Source organism: Mustela lutreola, chromosome 5, assembly GCF_030435805.1.
Source record: "Mustela lutreola isolate mMusLut2 chromosome 5, mMusLut2.pri, whole genome shotgun sequence".
Taxonomy (NCBI): Eukaryota; Metazoa; Chordata; class Mammalia; order Carnivora; family Mustelidae; genus Mustela; species Mustela lutreola.
Genome location: NC_081294.1, coordinates 147,320,919 through 147,338,930, shown reverse-complemented (window position 1 = coordinate 147,338,930; position 18,012 = coordinate 147,320,919). Strand labels below are relative to the sequence as shown.

The window sequence follows — 18,012 nt, the reverse complement described above, 5'->3', positions numbered from 1 at the left end:
CAAGCCTTGTGTGTAAGAGTTCCCGTGCTTATTGGAAATGGCCACCTACCACTCTGGAGTGGTCTTTTTCTTCAGATTCTTTGTCCTTTGTGTATGGGAGTCAGTTTGCAAACCAACACTTACCCTCTTTCGATGACACTGGGTCCACCTGGATAATCCAGGAAAGAGCAAGTACAGGAACCATTCGGCAGGATGAGCTGGGCACATACGTAGGAACAGGAGCAAGGTTGGAGCAGAGTAGACAAAGGGCAGGAGGAGGCAGGGGCTGAGGTCTGAGAGAAGCTAGAGCTAGCTATATGAGCTTTTGTAGGTTTTCTTAGAAAATAGTTGGGAATTTCATTTGGAGTGGGGTAGAAGGCTTACTGGAGGGTCCTGAGAAAGGGAGGCAGCTGATCTCATATATTTCTAGAAATCCATGAACTTGTACTCATTCCAATCTTAGCAGAGGTTTTAGGAGTACATCGAACTGCTTTCCAGGCTCTGGTGAGTCAGTCACTGAAGCAAGCAGTAGGTTCTAATCAGAGTGAGATGTTGTTCATGTCCCTTCCCTCGTCTGAGGGACTAAGTCCCATGTTGAGGGTGTTGTTGGGTGTTGAAGGTGTCTGGTGGGATGGAAAGTAGAAAGTGACTGATATTCCTACTATCTGAGTGGAAAAGCTGAGATGATCTCTTCTTTGTTTTTTTTTCCCAGCACAGAGAAAAGACAAACGGTGTGTAAGGATTGGGAATATAAGCCTTCCGTTAGAGACCTGAAAAAGTGTACATTGCATAAAATAGTTTGTTAGCAAGGATTGTTCTTAATTTAATTAAAAATCACTGTCATCCTGATTTATCACCCAAGTCCTTAAGTTAGCTACATAGAAATATTTCTGAACTGGTATATCTTGATTTTACCTTGACAGTATATTGGTCCAGCTTGACTTTCCCATCACACAGCCATATTGGTTGGTGTTTCCTCATTACTGCTTATATTCTTCGAGCAATTTCATATTTAATGTATCTCTGATTTGGGCTGGCATTTGAATCAGGTGGTAGGATCTAGTATTGAAAGCATTAATTTTTCTCCCTTAAATTATAGAGGATTTCAGGACGAAGATTTTTTTTTTTTTTTTTTTAGTTATCTCTAAGCAAAAAGGAAACCCAAACATTAAGATGAACATGACATACCTCACTACCTCCAGGACTCACGCAGTGATGATTTTAACACCGAGATATTTTCTCTTCTCTTTTTGACACTGTTTTTTCTTAAAGAAGAAGCCAGCAGTTTAGGACCAAGGACAATAACATTCTTCCATTTGGCAGCTGGTTTTCCTGTTTGTATGATCCGAGACGACAGCTAGCCTTACAGTGTTATTTGGAGAAGAAAAAGCCTTCTCTGGAAAGGTGGGAAAGCCATCCAGACAGCAGCATCATGGGTTCAATGCTGTGTTCACAGCAGGACTTCAGAAAGGCAGAGCGTCAATCAGGAATTTAGGGGAGATTGCATTTGTCTTGGCAAGGTCCAGAGTATTACAAAAGAAGACTGTGGACCAATGTAGACCATAACCATGCCTCCCCAAATACCCCAAAGTCAAGAAAGGGTGTAATTGCCGTAATTACAAGTAAGTGGCCCAGAGGCATCTGTATTATATCACGGGGGGTTTTATATACACTTAAAACATTGAACAGATTGTTAAAAAAATCAATTGAAAAATAATAGAAAAAGCGTGAATAGGTAAATCCGAGACTGCTCCGGTGACCTTTCCCTGGAATTCTGCCACAGACGTGGTCGGGTCGATCGGACACAAAGCAGCCTCCCAGCAATTTTGAAGCCATTTTATGTCTTCAGAGGCATGGCTGTAGGGTTTTAGTTGAAAACTTCATTTGTTCTGAAGCCACTCATTTTTCTTCTTGGAAAGAAGAGGGCTGGAAAGGAGAGTACACTGTTTTAAAAGTTTTATGGTAGAGGTTGTACTAAAGAGAATAGTCACAGTAAAAAAGAGAGAGAGAGAGAAGAAGAAAAAGTATAAAAGATAAAGAAGCTAAAAGAAACAAACGGGCGGGGGGGGGGATAGAAGAAAACAGAGAATGTACTCCAAAGAAGAAGTAGAACCGGGAAAGTTATCCTGGAAAAGCTAGGGAGAGAGAGGGTTTTATTTTCTCTGTTAGTCTTTAGAACACAGCTCATAGTTGGCTGTTCTCTGGAGCTAAAATCGGCTGACTGCCAAATGCAGATGAAACGTGAAAAATGGAATCAGTTATCCAGAGGTTTCCAAATATCTGGCATCAAACAGATAAATCAACTCGGGGATGGACTGAATTTTCAGCTTTGCTTGTGTGTATGTTGATATCATGGGACAGCTGGAGATGGTCACCCATATGGAGTGTGTTTCCAACTTGAACCTGTCGCACATAGAGTGACACCGAGGGCGTCCTTGCCAGCTGTGTGTTTGCCCGGATTCTGGCTTCGTGCCGTGCTGCCACAATCTTTGTAGATCAGAAGAATTAATGTGAAGCACATTGTCATCACCCATGAAAAGAGGTGACAGTGTTTTGAAAGATATTGCAAAATACTTGGAAAGAATGAGAATGCTTCTCTTTCAACAGCTTGGTGTTCGCTGGGGCTCAAGAATTTCGAAAATCATTTTGATTTTCTTCTAATCCTTGGGAAAGATTGAAGAGGACATCCCAAAGCCATTCGGGGAGTTGGGGGGCGGGGCGATGGGGCACTGCAAAGTGGGACGGAAAATAGTTTGGGCTCTATGGGCCGTACCATCTCTGATGCTCCTTTTCACCTCTGTCGCTGTGCCATTGGAAGCAGCTGTAGACCGTCTATACGTGACTGAGAGTAGCCGTGATCCAATAAAACTTTACTTATGGACAATAAAATCTGCATTTCATGTAATTTTCATGTATCATAAAATCGTTTTCTTCTGATTTCTTTCCATCTGTCTAAAAACATAAAAACAATTGTTAGTTCCCTGATGGCACAAAACCAGGTGGTGGGCTGGATTTGGCCTACAGGCCACAGTTTCCTAACCTCTGCCCCGAACAGGAGAGATTTAGATGAATAAAAATGCAATCATTGTAGTAAACATTTGCAGTATGTTTACAATGTGCCAAATGCTATACTAAACACTTGACGTGTTCTATCGCAGTTTAATCCTCAAAACAGCCCCATGAGGTAGATACTGTCATTTCCTTCACTATATGAAGAGGAAATGAAAACGGGTTGGAACTCATAGAGCCACTGTGTACAATCATGTAGATCGCTTCCTGAATGTGGATGCTCAGTCGCCGTGGAGAGTGGAAGTCAAAAAGGAGCTCTCCAGCCTCCTCGGGATTTCCTCTGCCCCGAGGGACACCTGTTTCCAATTGCAAGGAGGTCTTAAGGGCTGGTCTTTGAAGTAACTTGGCCAAGGGTACACAGTCATTAAATGGCAGAATCAGAATTTGAATGCAGGATTTGGTCTGTAAAAACACTGCTGTGCTGTTGAAGCAATTCTTTGCATGCCTTCTGAGGATATTTTATGTTCTACAGGTTTGGGGGGTTTTGGTGTGTATGTGTATTTTTTGTTTTTTGGGGTTGTTGTTGTTATTTTGCACAAATCTTGTTTGTTGCTTTTTAAATTCTCACTCACTTCCCCAGGACTAACAGATGGCAAGTGTTCCTGCAATTGGACACGTTTGTCTTCACAGTTGCCTTGTGCAGTGGTGTGTCTAAGTGTGGGAAGACATTAAACAGCAGTACCACCGAACATTACAAGAAGGAAAACATTTCACTTTTGTAATTCCTTCCCAGCCCAAACCAACACAGCACATTTCCTAAGGGACTAAGGTGAACAGCAGCTTAAAATAGCAAGCTAAAATTTGTCACGCGACTCTTGCCGGTCATATTACTTAGATGGAACGAGCTGTCTTGTGCCCGGTGTCATCATTTGGTTGGACACCCACCTAAACAGAATGCTGAAATGACGATCGCTCTTTGAAGTCTTTCCTTCCGCTCTTTTATACCCTCATTTCTTCTTCCGTCCACCCGGAAGGCAGGCCTTTCCTCGTGTCTTTCCTAGGTCACAGAAATGGCACCCCATACTGCTGCCTTCTTCAGTATCACTGGCTCTTCATGCTCTGTTGATTCCAACTTCATATTAACCTTAGAATATAACTTCCAGAAACCATTGCGCAGTCCGGGTCAAGGCTCTTGATGGCCTACCGTATCCCATAACGATTTTGGAGCCAGACCCTCAAGACCCTCTGGAGGGCAGCCCCCCTTTTATTTTGCTGGTCACCCACTCTTCCCTCAATCCAGTCTGCCAGTTGTGTCTCCTTCTTAGCATGCTTGGAGATGCTCGCGCTCAACTCTGAGTCCTTGTGTGCTGTCCCATCGCCTGGAAAGCCTGCCTTGTCCCCTGTACTTGCTGGTTTTACTCTGCTAAGAGACCAAGTCAGAGTCTACCCTCACCAGAGTTTCATTGGGGGCACCCTTCTCTCACCACTACCACACATTCTGCCATTTTGCTCCTTTCTGCGTTCGTTGTTGTCAGATTCGCTTGGTGTCTGCAGCCCACAGAGGCAATTATAAACTCTGTGGTAGGATTCACTGCAGGGTCCTGGTGTGGCCAAGAGTCCTCTACCCCCAACTCTGGTATACAGTGAGGGTGCATCTTTTCACTCGGTAGGTCTCATCCTGAGATCTAAGATTTGCTCAATTGGTTGGACCCATAGAAAACAAGCCAACAAGCAGAATGCAACTAAATTTCAGTTCTTTGAGAGATATTCTAACCACTTCCCTGAAGTTCTGGGATGTTCCACAGAGCAGAGGGTTGGGGAAGCAGAAGACAGTGGGTCCTCTGTTAGTGCTCCAAGACAGCGGAGGCCTGAGAGCTTGTGTCTCTGTGCTCAGTTTTAATGGTCCTCCGCTGTTCCCATGTCCTGCTGGGGGCCTAGGAATCTTCGTGAAGGCTGCTTATATTTCTGTCAATGTGCACAATGTAGCCGTCCCTCTCGGGGCTGGCAGGCTTCCTAGCAGCCTGCTTAATGCAGGGCCCAGCTTGCTGCTCTTGGGACTGGTCCCAGACTCCTGCCTCTTGCACACTTCCCCTAAGTCCAGGGACCTGGGAGAGTTTAGAGTAACTTCTCCATTCCTGTGTCTCTGGGATGTGAATAGAGAATCTCTTTCCCCCTGGGTTAGGCTTTTGTACAACAAAGACACAAAAGCTGTGGTTTGCCCTTTTTTCCACTCTATTGTGGGCCCTTCCTGAATGAGTGGAGATCTGGTCTTATGCTGGAATGGGGTGGGGTGGGAGGGCTTTACTGGGAAAGGAAGAAAAAAATGAAAAATACAATAGGGGAGAAATTTAAGTGAATATTTTAAAAAATAGTAACACCAGGTGGTGGGTATTAGAGAGGGCACGGATTGCATGGAGCACTGGGTGTGGTGAAAAAATAATGAATACTGTTATGCCGAAAATAAATAAAAAATAAATTTAAAAATAAATTAAAAAAATAAAAAATAGTAACAACCTCCAGGCCTTTTTTGTTTGTTTGCTTTCTGTCATGCTTTATGCAACATTGGTGATAATGTGAAAGGAGCTCACTACAAACTGTCTCATTTAACTCCTTGAGCTTTTAATTTGTATATTTATAGTGAAAGCAATAGGGACATTCACTTCTAGCATTGAAACAAAACGAATGATCAGAGGAGAGGATAAAGAGAGAGGCAAACCAAGAAACAGACTCTTAACTCTAGAGAACACATTGATGGTTACCAGAGTGGAGGTGGGTGGGGGATGGAGGAAATAGGTGATAGGGATTAAGGAGGGTGCTTGTGATGTGCACTGTGCACTGTGATGTGCTTGTGTTGTTGGGAGCTGTTGGGTCACTAAATTGCACGTCTGGGGCTCCTATTAACTCTATGTTAACTAACTGGAATTTAAATTAAAAACTTAAAAAAATTTATTAAAAAGAAGTTTTAATGCATGCTTCTGTTGTAGTTACTTCTATAGCTGGGTTGGGTTTAACTGACATTGTCACAATTGAAGCAAAAAAGATCTCTTCCGAAGAGGTGCCTTTCCATCCTGGATATAAACAACATCCTTGTCTGTAGGAGTGAGGGAGAAAGGTAGAATCTGTTTACGGAGAAGAAGCCTTGGCTCTCAGTGACATCAGCGATTAAGTAGGTGGCCGTGAAGTCTGTGCAAGTAACTGGCAGGAGACCTCCTTTTGTTTACCTAATTCCTTGGCGTGAGTCATTTGCAAACACTGTCCACGGAGGCTCTGCCAGGTACATCCCTGCCAGGACGTCTTGCTTCATCCAGATGAATCCTAGGTATGCCCACTGGTTCTCAAAGGAGGCTACACACAGAGAGCACAGGGAATGCCCAGTGTCGATACTGGGGTATTTTTACACATCTCCTTACATTAAGGAACAAAATGGCAGACACTGTAGTGGGTGACAGTCCAGCACTGGAACGAGACCCTTTGCTTGAGTTGCGGCTGGGTATTAGCAATAGGGCAAGGGGCAGAGGTGTGGCGTTTAAATAAGTATAATATTACCACAAGATGGTTCTGAGGAGTAATTGACTTAATATGGCCACTGCCAAGAAGACTGCTGGACACTCGGTAGGCACACTGGAACATTAGCTGTCATTGTAATTGGGTCAGTGTTCTTTTTTTCTCTGCCATTTCCTTCCTGATCACACCTCTTTATTCCCCCCTAAACACTCAGAAGGCCCAACCTGCAATTCGTCACAGTTTATGTTCTGTTCGACATCACTGGAACTGCAAGAGCGCCTTACTATGATCTGTCATTTTGGGAAGCGTAGACTCGGGCTGCTTAAAGCCATTGCTTTGAAAAGGGCATCTGCCTTCTGATTTTTTGTGTTCCACGTAGGTCTTTAGGCAGCTGGGTTTCCCAATCAGTATGCAATTGTATCTGTTTAAATGCATCTGATGCAAAGATTCAAAAAACCAACAAAGACACACTTCAGCATTAAAAGCACGTGGAGGAGCCTGGAGAGCCCCGCAGCACACAGGTAGGACAGACCTTGGGATTACTTCAATTGAGTAGCTCAGCGAAGCAATCAAGGCTTCTATTCATCTCTCCTCTTGGCTCACCACAACAGAGGGTTCACCCGTAGGCTGGTCTTACCTCGTGGGGGTAGTCTGGCTGCTAGCAACTTCTCAGGATGTTTGCTTTCACAGGTATCTTTGGAGAGGTCCAGAGAGACGACCAGTTTCAGAAGTGCTCTGAAAAGAGCAAGGATGGGTCTTTTTTAGAAGTTATAGAAGAAAAAAATTAAAAAAGAAAAGCTTCTTCAGTCTTATTAGCCCATAATTGTCCGCCCATTTGGTGGACAGCCCACTTGAACCAATCAACGGAACCAGGGGAGGAGAGCACGTGGATTCTCTTGAGCCCAAGCTACATGGCCCATCCTCAGTGGGAAGAGGGGACAGTCACCTCCTTGAAAGCACGAGGTACTCATGGAAGGTATGGCTACCAGGAAACAGACTCAGGAGAGTTACCAGGAGAAGCAGGAACAGATGCTAGGGGGTGTTTTCAATCTCAGGTACCACAACCGTGCCACCTGGCTCGAAGCTGGATTTTAGCTTGTTTAGCATTCATCGGCTCTCTGCTAAAAATGTCCCTTCAGCTCATTACCCTTGACAAAACTGGTTTTGTTTTTGTTTGTGCGCAAGTTTGTTTCATTCTGTATTGAGAGTGCACCCAGATCCACACTGTCTTGGTTGCAGCACTGGGTCAGAAGCCTCGACCCTCGGCCAATTTCGTATTAGACAGTACTCAAAAGAGTTAAGTGCCTACCAAGATTTAGTCATATATTTTAAAGTAATTCTTTATGGTGCCCCACTTTCAAGAGAGGATTTTAGTGGAATGAGACTTTCATAGGTTGGAGGTGCGTCCGGATACGTTCGATTTCAGTTCCTAACTAACCCGAGGAACCCACGGTGGGTCATACACAATCCAAGAGGGAGGCAGGTGCTTCTGCCCTCCAGCCTTGCAGCTCCGGTGTGATAATCTGCTGTTCTCAACGCTTTTCCCACTAACTCACAAGGGAACGAAGAGGTTCACCCTGAGGACAGGCTCCCGTGGGCACTTCTCAGAGCATCTGTGTCTCTTTCACCCCCTCCCTTCCCCTCCACAGAAGCTCATCAGAGTGCAAGTGAGTGCAAGACATGTTTTTACAGGTATGAACTTGAATCTGTTCTAATTTATAAAAAGAGACAAATGACTGTCAGACCTTAAATTTTGCATCAGTCAAATTAGGCTGGATTACGCCGTGGTCAGAAACAACTCTCAGTGGTTTAACGCAACATTTTGTGTCTTACTCACTGGGAGCTACGGTGGAGGGGGCCTTCTGCCATCAGGGACCCCAGCTGTCAAAGGTGCCGTCTCAAAAGAGCTCACACAGTCATAGAGCTGGGAGAAGAACCAAGTCCCCAACACCAATCCCAAACTTGTTCTTCATGATCTTGCTCTGGAACAACGCACATCGCTTTTGTTCCCCTTTTGTGGCCAAGATAAGTCACACCAGCCATGCTGTGTGGAGACAGGGAAACGCTGTCCTATGATTTGCTCAGAAAAGGAAAAAAGGAATATTTGTGAAAGCCCGAGTGGCCACTGCCGATTTAAAAAGAAAAAAATGCTTAGTAAGAAATGAGTTATGACATACCTCACTGCTCTGTACATTAATTGTACCTCCTGCTAGCCAGGAAAAGCTCCGCCGAGCAGCCCCATAAGCAGACTAGTGCTCTTCTTGTTTCGTTTTCTCTTTGTTTTGCTACCTGGAAAGAAGGACTTCTTGGATATTTTGCTGATAGGGGTTCGTTGCACACTGTAGTTGAGCAGAATCTAGAACTGTGCATCTGTACACAGGCACACAAGCATATTACACAGATAAACAGAGGGCTGCTTTATAACATATGCTCAAAATCTGAAGATGGGAACAGTCATCCAGGCAGACAGCAAAGAACTGGGAGCTCAGTTGAAATGGCTCCCCAATATCACACAGTGCCATCTCCATCCTGTAAATGCCCAGCTATGTATATGTGTTAATGCTTAGGAGAAAAACTGGAAATTGAATCACTAAAATGCTTAAAGTGACTTTATGTGGTTATAATAGTGAACACAATATTAGTTTGTATTGAACTTCTCTTTCATCTGTATTTTCTCAGTCCTCGATAATAAATGCCTTCCGCAGAAAAAGGACTGCTGCTTTTGCGGTTAGGCGAAAGAGCTGAAGAGCAAATTCTGAGATGGCCCCAGGACTCTTGCCCCCAGGGTGTGTGCCTGGAATCATCTCCTCCCCTGAGTGTGGTGGGACTGTATCATGGGCTGTCACTCCCCCACCCTTAGGTTCTGTGTGTGGCTAAAGAAGTGTTGCTTATACCATCAAGGTGTGATCCGTTGATTTTGAGTTCCTCAGAAGGGGAAGGATCCCGGGTGGACATGAGCAACTCAGGTAGGCTTTGTAAGGTGGCTTCTTCCTGAAAGAACAGTCCACTCCTGGCCTCAAAAAAGTGAGCTGCCATGTTGGCAGAGAGGACTGGAGGGTGGCTTCCAGGAGCTAAGAGCAGTCCCTGCCTGACAGCTTGCAAGAAAACAGGGACTCAGTAATTCAGCCATAGGGAAAGAAATTCTACTACCAACCAGTACACTGGGGAGAGGGTTCTGCTGCTCTAAGGAGACAGTAGCTGTGGCCTCTACCTTGATTTTAGCCTGGTGAGGTCCAAGTTCCTAGCTCACCCGTGCCTGGACTCCCAGCCCCTAGGCATTAAGAGAGAACACATTTCTGTTGTCTTAAGTCGCTGAGTTTGTGGCGCTTCCTGACACGATAAAAGAGACCTAAACTTCTATGTCAACAACCACAAAATCTGCTATTGAGTAGAATCAGGAGAACACGAGAATGAGCACATATTTGCAAAAGAAGGAAAAGATACTTCAGCTAGAAATCAGTGTTGCACACTTAACTTCGTGAGGAGTTTCTGGGAAGGTGCAGGGGGAACTTGGGAGCAGTGCCGGGAATTGTTGACCTCTTGTCATGGGGACTTGATGTGGAGTGCTGGTATGTACACATATTACAGGGTATTGAGACTTACGTGTATATGACTTGAGTCCCAACAAAAAATAATGAAAACCCAGTGAGCTTGATACTAATCAGTACCAAAACTCTATAAGGTAACAGTCTGAGTGTCTTGTGTATGGTAGGCATTCAAAGAATACTTTCCCAGTGTGGTGTAGTAGATGTCACACGAAGTTTACCCATTTAATCATTTTTTTTTTAAATGTTGTTTATTTATTTGACAGATAGAGATCACAAGTAGGCAGAGAGAGAGAGGAAGGGAAGCAGGCTCCTTGCTGAGCCGAGAGCCCGATGTAGGGCTCCATCCCAGGACCCTGAAACCATGACCTGAGCTGAAGGCAGAGGCTTAACCCACTGAGCCACCCAGGCGCCCCCAGTTTAATCATTTTAAGTGACATTAAGTAGATTCACATTGTTACTTTATACACCCAGCTCCGCTATCCATCTCCAGAACTTTTTCATTATTCCAGACTGAAACAAATAGGTTTTTATTGTTGAGACACCTGGCTTTAGTTTCTTTTCGCCACGTGGACAAGCCAAGAGGCAATACAGTGTGGTTATGAAGGCAACGCTAATATTATGCTTAATTTATGTGTGAGGTTTGCCATGTGCTCTCATATGCTTCTGAGTTTTAGTGGAGTAAATATTCTTGGAAGACAGCCATTTATTTTACCTAGTTTCATAAACTGGGATTTCTAGAATCCCTTTCCAGTTTCCCCTCTCATCGCTTCCTCGCTCAGACTACCTCCTCCGTTGTAAAAAGCTTGGTTCTCAGAACCAAGACCATTGATTCTTGTTCCCGACCCCTGCCTGAAATGCTGTCATGTCATCCCTGGCTGACTTAGTTAACTCATTGAGAAAATTCTGTTAGGCACCTCCCACGTTTAGGTGCAAGGGGTATACCAGCGGGTGTGACGTTAAAGGACTTCATCTTGTCGTCCTGGCACTAGTCCTTTAAATCTTCCTGCAGATGCCCGCTCTATGTGAAACCCTTCTCAGTCATCCTTCTGTACCCTTCTCACCCACCACCATCACCTGAGGCCCTTTTAGCGATTTCTACATACGCCTCCCTTCAGAAAAATCCCTCCCTGTATCACATTTATGTGTATATTCCACTGCCCTGCTTAACCGAAAGTTCCTTGAAAATTGGGCTCTTCCTGGTTCACCTTTGTGACCTGCGTCCCAAGCACCCTGAGTACTCATGGAGTGGATGGGTGTGGGTAGGGACATGAAGGTTATAATTAAATTAGAGATGCTTATTCAAAGATCACGGCTCCTTCACATTGGTAAGCGCCTAAAAAGTTTAGTTAATCGTTAAATGGGTAGAGAAAACGAGGAGGGCGCTTTTAAAGTCTCCTTCTGATGGATTTATATTATTAATTAAACAGAGGTATGTAGGAACCTGTGAACATGTACTTCTTCCTCCAGAAATCGGCTCCCTTTCTTCTTAATTAAGTTGGCTGTGGCACGGTGTAAATCTCCCTATGGTTATTCCACTCATTTCATACATACTAATGAGGATAGGCATATGAGTGTGGTGGTGGAGGTGGAAATCATTTATTCAGCTGTGGGAAAAATAACATCAGGACTTGGACCCCCTGCTGACTTTGCACACAGTTTTTCAAAGCTTTAAATTGGCATGCTAATTAAGTAGCTGAGTGCATTAAATAAAGGGCACACCATCAGCCTCCTGGGGGTTGGAAGGGACTCCTTGTGTTTCTCCACTTCACATCTCGGACGTGAGAGTGGAGAGCATAGGCCCATTCTCCACATTCTCCACATCTTCCCTTCAGATGTTATCTCCCATTTACGAGTTTTCTGCTTCCATCAGAGACTAATCACAGGGAGTTCAGAGGATTTTCAGAGTTCCCGGTAACTATAGGAGGACTAGTTTTGATGGAAGATGTCAGTTATGCTTGTCAATCTTATACCGTGTGCATTTCACATTTGAAAACGTGGGTGATAGTTCTCTTAGCTAGGAAAGAGTGTCTGAAAACATCTACTCTTGACTCTTGAACAACAGTGGGGTTAGAGACACAGGCCCCCACTCCGTCCCTTCCCCACGCAGTCGGAAATCCATGTGTAGATTCGTCCAAAGACTGAACCACTAGTAGCCCATTGTTGCCCAGAAGCCCTACGGATCCCATAAGCAGCCTTTGTATGTTATATGTATGATGTACTGCATCCTTACAGCAGAGCAAGCAATAGACTAGAAAATGTTATTTCAGGAAATCTTTTTTTTTTTTTTTAAGATTTTATTTATTTATTTGAGAGGCAGAGATCACAAGTAGGCAGAGAGACAGGAAGAGAGAGGGGGAAGCAGGCTTCCCACTGAGCAGGGAGCCCGATGCAGGACTCGATCCCAGGACCTTGGGATCATGACCTGAGCTGAAGACAGAGGCTTTAACCCACTGAGCCACCCAGGCACCCCTATTTCAGGAAATCTTAAGGAAGCACAAATGTGTTTTCTCTACTCTCCTGTGCTCACTGAAGAAAATCCACTTGTAAGCGGGCCCATGCAGGTCAAACCCGCGTTGCTAGAGGGCCAACAGGATTCTGAAAACAGATACTCAGAAGTGGTGATTATGCTTACAACATTTGCTAATTTCTAGTAAGAGATAAAAGGTTAAGTCCCCGATTCATTGTCGTATCTGCAGGAAATGGTGTGAGCTCTTCCTGGAAGAGAAATGTGTGTTATTTTCTATAAGCCCACTTGCTTAGTCAGCTCTGTCTATACCCCAATGAAGGTTTGGGGTGGCAGACCTGAAACCTGGCAGTGTTAATTTCACAGTCTATCCACCTCCTATTTTTTTTCTCAACTGTCAGGACAAATCTTTCTTTAAATCACAGAGAAAACATTTGTGTGTGTGAATATGTAAAGATGACTTCAGTGATTTCCTAGGGACACTAAAATGAAACAACCTTCCTACAAGAAAGCAGGTGACTTACTGTCACAGTGTTCTTCCCTCCCGTGTGCTTCTCTGAATGTTATGGGCATAAAAAGGTCGGAACAATTCATGCCAAGCAAGCACTGGTGGATTGATAAATTGGTTGGATGTGTTTTGATGGTGCCGGGACCAAAACCTCAAACGGAGGGGCCGGAAGCAGGCAGTGTCTTGGCCAGTGTCCCACAGCTGGTTAGCAGCACAGCCAAGACCCGACCCTCAGCTCCCACTGCTAGTTGGAATACCATTCTGCTGGAGATCAGAGACACAGTTGCCAAAACTTCCCTCTTTCTTTTGTTTCCTTATTTATTTTTTCCCCATGCTTTCCTCCATCTGTATCTTAATATGGTATATATTAGCAGCAATAAAAGAACTCACTTTTGTTTTCATTTCTAATTTTTCTTGAGGCATCCAATTTCCACCCACCCCGCCCTACAGGGCTCCCACCCAGCTAACTCTTTGCACCCCTTCACCATATTCTTTTCCTCTGGGAGCTGGGTCTGTTTTTCATGTTTTCCTGGCTGAATTGAGAAAGCAGGAAGAATTGGAGTGCTGACTTTTTCTTGTTCCTTATTTTACTGGAAAGTAGAGGGAGATGGGAGGTAGGGAGGGAAGTCTTGGGTAATGGTAAATAACTGCTTTTTGTAACCCTTTCATAAGAGGGTCTTCCCATCATACCAGTTACCTTGTAGTGCTAACTCAGGGATGGAACCCGTTTTCCCATCTGTATTGGGAAATGTATTTCCCATGACCATACTGGACAGGATGGGATTATGTTTTCACTCCGTGACATCCTCCTGGAAACCGGCACCTCAGCTAGAGAGACGTCGGGGGAAGCACCAAAAAGTGAGGGGATGTGTCCAAAGTGTCTTGGAAGAAATGTAAGGTACCACTTAAGGACAGGCTGCAGATTTGATCTTGGAAGGTCATGACCTCTTTGTGTCCTGTTCCCTCATCTGCAAAGTAGAGATGAAAAAACCCATCAGGTTAGGTTGGAGAGATTAAAGTGTTTGGCACAAAGCCTAACCTGGAGTTAGTTGAGATTTTTAAAAGTTTTTTATTGTTGTTTTGTTTTTTAAAGTGAGAGAGAGAACATGCGAGTGTGTGGAGGAGAGCAGGGGGAGGGGCGGGAGGATCTCCAGCGGGCTCCACGCGAGGGCGGGACCCAGCACCGGTACTCAATCTCACCACCCTGAGATCATGACCTGAGCCCAAATCAAGAGCCCCGTGCTTAATCAACAGAGCCACCCAGGGGCCCCTTAAGTTAGTTAAGATTTTTATTAAGTGGCACCAATAGATAAGGCATAGTTTCTGGGAACACTCACAGATTCTCTCTGAACTTCTTAGCCATGAACAGAGCTGTTTCACCAAATTGCCTTTTTTGTGGGCTGAGGTAGAAGGTGTTCATGCTTCAGGAAGGGTGAAGGAGAAGGATGACAAGACCTCGATAGGACATCAGAGCCTCAGTCAAAGGGCCCGAGTCCCAGCTGTGCTCTAACCCTGGGAAAGAACTGCAGTACCAGGCTGGAAACCGAGGCAAAGGCCAAGCCCCAAGAAGAGCAAGTCTCCTTCCAGTAATTCCCCTGCCCGCTGGCTGGAGGTTCTGAGCTCTCTGCTAAGGACTGCTTCCCAGCTGGACCTGTGCAGTAATGGCGTCACTTCATCCTGCCAGGCTGACTTCGGTTCCAGGTTCTCTCACCACCTGGCAGCTGGGGGTGCCCTCCCGGCATCTCCACGGCTGCGGTCACGTGGGCCCCCTCCCTGCACATGTGCATGTCGCTTTCTTGGGTGCTCCAGGTTGCTCTGCTCCCTGACGAGCAGCACCAGACATTCTAGGCTCCCCCCTCTGGGCACTCGGAAGGTTCTCAGGTTCTCGTGCTTTCTGGAACGGTGGCTCCCTTCATCCCCACATTGTAAGCCCTGGCGTTTCCAAAGCCACTTCTCTATATGCTGTTCAGTTGTGTCAGCCCTGCTTCCTGTCTACACAGGAAACACCCCCCAGGCTCCCCACCCCATGCAGAGAAGCAAATAGTGGCTGCTGGTCTACAAGGGCCCTCAGCGGACCTGGAATCTCTTGTCTCAGAGGGACATGACAGGATGCTTCTGTGGGCCATTTCTAGGTCATGTGGGGTCTAAACTTCCAGCCCCAAGCTTCGCTGAACCTCTTCCCTTTCTCGTGCCCAGTGTGATGAGAAGGGTGATGAGGCCCGCCATCCTGCAACGCAAAAGAGCGGAGAGGAAGCAGAATCCAGGGTAGAAATTCATTTTTCTTGTTGCGATATTTCTTTGCTTGTTACACTTTCTTTGCACCCTCCAGCTCTTGTCAGAGACCCATTTGTGAATGGAGACATTTCTGCTTTGAAGTCATAATTTATCTTGCAAGAGCTGCTAAAAGAAGCACTTTTAAACTCGGATCTGAGCGTAGGCTGGGAATTGTAAGTCACCTCCTAGCACTTGGGCAAATTGCAAAGAGTGGAGTCTTTTTTACCTCAGGGAGTCAATTTTAACTTATTGCTTTTTTTCTCCGAAGATACTTTCCTCAAACACTTCGCCCACCCCCCTTGCTTTCCTTGCAAATTCTGACTTAGGTTGTATGAACCAGCCGTCTGCAATTTATTGATGATGTTTCATTGGCTGCAAGTTAACTGGTATTTACTTTATCATGAGCCATCTAGCTGAACAGGAATTTTAAAAATTAGTCTATGGAAAGCCTAAGGAAACACTGTATTTTTCCAATCTACTCCAAGAGAATTATAGTTACCACCAGTCATCTCTCTCTTCCAGAGCCTCAGAGAGAGGACATGGCAGAGGAGGAGAGATGGTGGATGCTGGCATCTGCGTGCCTGGATTCAAACCGTGCCCTTAACCGCTTACCTGCTCTGTGACCTAGGGCAAGTTACTGAACCTCTCTGTGCTGGAGAAGCGAAGCCCCTACTTTCCTTGCGTATTGTTGCAAGTAGTAGCTGAGTTCAGATACAGCTCAAGACAGAAGGGTGCTTGGCACCTAGAAAGGAAAAACGTAAGTACACTTTTCTTCTTGTTAAATTGTCTTCTAAATGTGTAATATTTGAATTCTTGGAGGAGCAAAACCTACAGATGGACCAGGACAGCACAGATTTCTAAAAACAGCTATCTTTTGCTTTTATGGTTTGACTGATTATAAAAATGGAGGTTAGAAGCAGATCAGATTGAATGCAAAGGGGTTGCTAGTTTTAGTCACTGGACGTGTTTTGTTTTTTTATTAAATGTGGTCAGGTGCATTATCTGTTTGAAGCTTCTGCGTCTTTTGACAGTGCTTTTTTGAGTTTCCTGTTTAAAGGGTTAGACAGAAATGTGTGAGTTTGCACAACACAGCCCATCTGACCCAACAGGACTATATTAAGTGGCCAGCCAGCGCCTCTGGCAGCCCCCCCCCCCCACCCTTCCCTACCTTTCCATACCGGCTCTGGAGCAAGGGACAAGAAGCACAGTTTATGTAAGCTTACAGAAAAGAAACATCGTAAAAATATGTATCTATCTCCATATGTTCCCACTCTTCCTACACGCTGAAGTTTCAGGGTAACTTATTAAATTTGCCTATTGCTGACAAAGCTATTCAGGGATAAACAATACCCTCTGTCATTTGCTAGGCAGCCAGATTTCCCTCAGAAGGTTCTTTTGGGGCCCCTTAAAATGTACCTTTGTTGTAATCCACAGAAAGTCACAAGAGAACAGCTGAACTGTGTAACTGAGTTTAATTTATTGTGTGTTCTCTCTCTCACACACACACATACACACAGCGTTCTTGTCCCTCATCCCTTTGCATTTTTTCCTGGGGGTGGGTAGCCAAGAAATGTGGGGCTCCTTCTGCAGGCCTGGGGGCCGTGACTGCTTTACCTTGCTGGGAGTTCACATACATTGCAATCATTTGTAATCTTCACTGTGACTTCAGCAAAGCTCTCCTATCATACTCATTTTATTGCCAGGGATTTGGCCATTTTGGAGATAAAACATAGTCATCACTTGGCAATTGTGTTTCAGCCACATGGACGCAAGCAGCTCTTAAATTTTGGGGGGAGGGTTCTGAAGGGCAGGTCATGTCGCTTGAATTTGTGGGGAGGGTGGGGTCTAGGGAGTGGTTCAGACAGTCTCAACCTGGAGGCTCAGAGTTCTGTTTCTAAGCACTGTTCCCGGGCGCCTGGGTGGCTCAGTGGGTTAAGCCGCTGCCTTCGGCTCAGGTCATGATCTCAGGGTCCTGGGATCGAGTCCCGCATCGGGCTCTCTGCTCAGCAGGGAGCCTGCTTCCTCCTCTCTCTCTCTCTGCCTGCCTCTCTGCCTACTTGTGATCTCTCTCTGTCAAATAAATAAATAAAATCTTTAAAAAAAAATAAAAAAATAAAAAAGCACTGTTCCCTTCCTTCTGATCCCTTGCACACAAAGGTAAAGCCCTCCTCTATCTTGGTTTCCGTGTCTACTGAAATAATTTTCTGCTAATGTGTATCATGTTATAATCCTATGCTGGTCCTTATGAGCACCCAAATAATCTGTTTTCTCCAGGAGGGCAGCAACGCCCTAAGGAGGCGTTCTGTATTCTCAGCATCTAACCTGGTGTCTGGCATACAGTTGGTGCTTAGTAAATAATGACTAGTTGAGTGCTGTCCTCTTTATGCATGTTTCTTAGGGCACTTCTGTGTGTCCTCCATAATGCCATGGACTCAGTGCCGATGGGGGCCAGATGTGATAGGGGAGGTAGAAATTATCACAGAGCTCTCTGGGCAGGTGTGTGTTCCACCAGCTGATAGTTTAATAAGAATTTATTAGATTTGCACTGTAAACTTCTGTTGCTCTCAGCTAAGAACTTGAGGGAAACATCAAAAAAAAAAAAAAAATAGTATCCTTGCCTAGAGAATTTCCAAGCCTAGCTGGCAAGGTGAGTCTTACCTATCTGCGGGATTCCGGGATAACTCAGTGCTAGCCCAAAACCCCACCCAAACCTAAGACCGATTCTA

The 18,012-nt window shown here is 45.1% G+C and overlaps 1 long non-coding RNA gene across 1 annotated transcript in view; it reads left to right on the top strand.

Annotated features, from left to right (window-relative positions):
* Positions 1–18,012, top strand: part of LOC131832592 (uncharacterized) — a 139,071-nt gene that overhangs the window by 26,220 nt on the left and 94,839 nt on the right. Inside the window, exon 2 of the long non-coding RNA XR_009354115.1 lies at positions 15,809–16,043. This is a non-coding gene — a long non-coding RNA (uncharacterized LOC131832592). The remainder of the gene's footprint in view (positions 1–15,808; positions 16,044–18,012) is intronic.